Here is a 5,381-nt window from a genome sequence, read left to right as displayed (position 1 = left end):
AACAGGGAGAATTGCTGGTATAAACTGCAACACTTGAATAAGTGAATAGAAGGTGTTTTCTGAATGGGAGAACTGCACATCAACAGGTCTGTACTGTATTATTAGCATACTTACTGCTGTTTATACATAGGTAATGTAGCAAAATGAAGTTGCAGGGCGTCAGAAGAAAAGAGGTTCAGCATGTCCAAGAGTTTCCAACAGCATTTTTGCAGATGGGGGAAATTGTTTTGTAAAAAAAAAAAGCATAATTTAAAACACACACTCACACAGTGATACAGTGTCTATATACAAAGGTCCATAATTAACACTTGCCAAGTGCCAAATGGAGGTATATTACAGATGGGAATGGGAAATAAAACTAGGGTAATTCAAACTCTAACAGCTTTCTACACAATGTTAAAGGCTACATAAGGGTCTGCCCAGTGACCTCCTGCCAACGGGCTTTCGACACTTCACGTGGCCACAAGGTGCACATAGCCTGGCACAAGCGACTTCGTGGCGAATGGTGGTTGTTGTCGTTGTGTCTATATGTTAATGCATGTGTGTGCGCATGTTTGCAAACAAGATGCAGTCCCAGTGAGAGACCAAAAAAGTGTGTAAGAGAGTATGGGAAAGCGGTTAAATGTAAGTGAAATGTTTATAAGAAAAAATCTAATTCATAGATGTACGAAAACAAACTCTACACAATATAATGTGTAATGCCACAATTGATTCCCAGGTCAAAATTGACCCACGATAAGATGTACTTTTTTTAAAACGTTACATCTCTTACATTTTTTTTAATAAAAACATCTGGGGAAAAAAGGGTTTGTTTATTTTGATAGTCTTGGCAAAGCCACAAAGTTTTGTTGAAGTTTGGTCAAAAATGACCTGATTGCAATAGGAGTGTTAAGAGTGTTATCATTTGTTAACATTTTAGGTCACTAAATCATCCCGTACTCCCATTTGTGCAATATCAGTTTTGATCACTTAGCTGTTATTTTGAAATGCTAAAAAATGACTAGGTGTGTCCAAATGTAACAGTTACAGTATTATTGTACGAGTCATAATGACAGCAATATATGTGACACTCTTAAGTAAGAACAACTCCTAACCCTAACCTAACCCTAACGAGACCCAACCTTATGCTTCTGGCGAAAATGATCAGGGCAGCTTATCATCTGGTTTCGCTACTTATCCCAAATGAACTCAAATAAAACCAATATCTTAAAGACTTTAGAGTCAGTGTGAAGATGGACTAAATGACTAGTATAACCCTGCTGATTAACGTGTGGAACAGGATGAGAAGTGATGGTGTGTAGAAAATTAGATGAGCTGGTAAGATGCTTGAAAGCAAAATCAGGTGTCACATGGCGAAGACATTTGGTTCCACTCTGCTGCATCTTTTAATGTCAGCTGCATTTTTTTATTCTGCATGATAATTTGGATTAATAAGGAAATAAATCTCATCATGACTGCCCTTTCCACTATTGCTTGTATCAGTCTGTGTGATTTACATAAACCCAAAATATATTCCACTCAAAACATGGAATAAGTAGTAAATCAAGCAGATCTACAAGTAACCAAATATCTGTCAGTGGAAACTAAAATATACAAATCTGGTGGAAGATCAGGTGAACTATTCAGCTAGCCTATTTAATAAATTCTTTAGAAAAGCTACTTCGAGGTCCTTTGAGGACAAAAATGTCAGTGTCAAAAAACTGCCATATTTTATATTATATTATATATTTTTGACCCTTTAAATGCCAGTTTGTATATAATGCCATTGTTGATTTTATGGAGAAATAAAAACAAAAATTAATTATTTATATTATATAGAATGTAAATATACTAAATGGATCATCACAGTCTTGGATATGTCAATGAAACTCACACTCAGTATAGGACAAAAATGTCTGCATGAAAAAACTGCCATTAAAATATTACATATTAATATTATTTTCCACTGTTACTAACTTTTTTAACCAACATCTTTCCTGATCATAACTACCAAATATTCCTTCATTTTCAGGTTTTTAACCCTTTAAATGCCAGTTTTTTTACATAATGCCACTGTTGTTTTTCACACACACACAAACACACACTATTTTAGATGCATAATTTATTCAACTGGCATACAGTGCTCTATAATACAGCAAACAGAAAATAAGCAAAAAGTATGTATTTGCTCCATAGTCTAAACATGAGAAAAATGGAGCCATCTGGTGGAAAACATTAAATATTTACATTTTGAAGCCAGGGCTCCAGAATGAAAGCATAATATAATAGAATTCATGATGTAATGCTTTAATGGCACTGGGATCAAATATTGCAGTTTTAATGTGTTTCAATGGGGACATTTATGTCCTTAAGGTCCTGAGTGTAACTATGTTGTGTACACAGTGAACTATAGATGTATTGTAGGAACTGAGGTTGAAATAACAAAATCCCCCCAAAAACACACACCTGTGGTCAAATGTATTCCTTTGGCATTATCACAGCCAAAATGATCGAAAAAAACTCAAATGAAAAAGACAAAAATGTCCCGAAGGTTGCACATGGGTTAAAACAGGATGTGCGCACCTGCACTCTTACAACAGGCACAGTACACTTCTGAATGGCACACAACATCTGGTTTTATGTGATGGAATAAACTGAGGGAAATAAGATGTAACATTTTCTGTTACACTTATCTACCAACAAACACCCTGAATGAACATAGCTTATGCTTAAGCAGAGCTCTTAAGTTTCTCTCCATCCCCACAACAGCAAGAATACGTCATTTAATACATTTAGGGAGACGATACTGATCTAACATAACCCGTTTTTAAAAAGACTTTATTAGGACATAAATGCAAACAAACTACATTAGATTGGATCCAAAGAGTTTCACACGTGAACACGTCTTCTTCTCACCGTCCAAATAAACATCATCACTTCACAATAATTACACGATTTAAGATTTAAAGTATAGGTGCAAAACTGTCTGTTGTATATCTAAATTATAAAATGATGGCATTAAAATGTTGAATTAACCGCGAAGATGTGTCCTAAGCTGCTAAACTGCATTAGCTCATCTCGCCTATGTACCCGAGATGAATCCATAAGTAAAATATGTCCATGTTATATTCGAAATCAAATAAAATCGTTCAAAATAGAGTTAATTTCGATTAATTTATTACGAACAAACCCCCTTTTTTCACTCTTGAATGCCTCACGAGAGTAAAAAAAAAACATGACAGGAAATGCCTCGCGCGCTATCACTAACCTAAATTACTTTAAAACACTCCAAGAGCGTCGATTTAAATCACCGAAACCATTCGACTGCAACCAAACGCCGCTGTAAACGCTACCAATAATCAAAAGGCGATGTTTGTTAGATAGGATATCCTTAAAGTGATAGAAACTTACCCATAATATTGATGTTCAAGTGCCGCTTCAAACCCTGTCGTTCGCTGGCAGCCCTACATTCCCTTGAAGCCACTTCCGCAAAATTCAGCTACGGAACCGACGTACAAACGTGTCACACAAATGGAGGATGTTTACGCAAAGTACGTGTCCCAACTTTGGTGAATACCCAGTCAAATCAATAAATCTCACGATATGCTGCACGCACACCTCCCACAAGAAAGAGGATCATAAAGAGAGATAAATAAATTAGGTATTTTATTAATAATTAGACCATTCTTTCATTTCTGCATTTTTTTTATGGCTGGTAGACCTTGGCCAACACTAAATATATTACTGTAAAATTGACCCTGTAATGCACCCATTATGAACGCAATGTGTAAGGGTAAACTTTGATTTAATAATTTAGCATAAAAGACAACAAAAAAAATTAATAATAAGTGGGTGGTTGGGTGGGTGGGCGTGGAGTTCTTTGACACATGTGCTCGACAATTACAATTAATTAAAGGTTTTTATTTATTTAAATATTTTATAGTGTAACTCAGTCTTGTTTGGTGCTTTCAGAAATGAACATTCAATTATGTACATCTTGGATTTATTGAAGTTATAAAAATGCAATGAAAAACCAAGCAAATTAAGCAAACATTTAGAGAAATTTACACGTGTCTTTCTAATATATATACATGTAATATAATGTTCAGTGTTAGCTCTTATGGAAAGAAATTGGTACTTTTATTCACCAAAGTGGCATTCAACTGATCACAATGTATAGTCAGGATATTAATAACGAGAACATTTACTATTACAATTTGGGGAAAAGTTTTTTTTTCAGAACAGCTTAAACTACTTCAAATAGTTCTCATCAAAAAATCCTCCATGTGCAGCAATGTCAGCTTTGCAGATCTGTGTTATTCTAGCTGTCAGTTTGTCCAGATACTCAGGTGACCTTTCACCCCACACTTCCTGTAACTTCCTGTCTTGTCTGGCACTTCTCGTGCACTTTACAGTTTAGCTGATCCCACAAAAGCTCAATGGAGTTAAGATCCATAACACTCTTCCAATTATCTGCTGTCTAATGTCTGAGTTTCTTTGCCCACTCTAGCCTTTTCTTTTTGTTTTTTGTTTCAAAAGTGGCTTTTTCTTTGCAGTTCTTCCAAGACACCCCTGAGCCTTCTCTTCACTGTTGTACATGACCCTGGTGTTGAGCGGGTAGAATTCATTGAAGCTGTCAGCTGAGGACATGTGAGGCGTCTATTCTCAAACTGACTCTGATCCTTTAGTTTAGTTTTACATCTGGTCTTACACATCTCTTTCTGTCCTTGTTAGAGACAGTTGTTCTTTTGTTTTTGAAGACTGTAGTGTACACCTTTTTATGAAATCTTCAGTTTTCTGGCAATTTCAAGCATTGTATAGCCTTCATTCCTCAAAACAATGATTGAATGATTGAAAGCTGTTTCTTTTTTGCCATTTTTGACCCAATATTGACCTTAGGACACGCCAGTCTGTTGCATACTGTGGCAACTTAAAAAAAACACGAAGACAAAGTTAAGCTTCATTTAATGAACCAAATAGCTTTAAGAAATTTTCTAGAACTAAATTAGCAATTAGCATGATTACTCAAGGATAAGGTGTTGGAGTGATGGTGATGTCTAGATTTGATCAAAAATTACTTTTTCAAACGGTGATGGTGCTGTTTTTTTTACATAAATAATGTCCTGACTTTACTTTGTGATCAGCAGAATGCCACTTTAGTGAATTAAAGTACCAATATCCTTCTAAAACATAAAAATCTGAACATTAATAAAATTATTTGGCTGCCAGTGTGTATATAATGTAACAGAAAGTGCAGTTTTAAGTTTCATAAAACCAAAAAAAAATGAAACGGTACTTTGCATCTATGTTTATTTATTGATTTCTTTTTTATTTTACGTCTAATGCAGACTCTTGTTTTGGAAGCATAACGTCACGCATGCGCAGTGTTGTGTTGTGGACAG

The sequence above is a fragment of the Xyrauchen texanus genome, chromosome 15 (genome assembly GCF_025860055.1).
Source record: "Xyrauchen texanus isolate HMW12.3.18 chromosome 15, RBS_HiC_50CHRs, whole genome shotgun sequence".
Taxonomy (NCBI): domain Eukaryota; kingdom Metazoa; phylum Chordata; class Actinopteri; order Cypriniformes; family Catostomidae; genus Xyrauchen; species Xyrauchen texanus.
Note: the sequence above shows the minus strand (reverse complement) of the source record.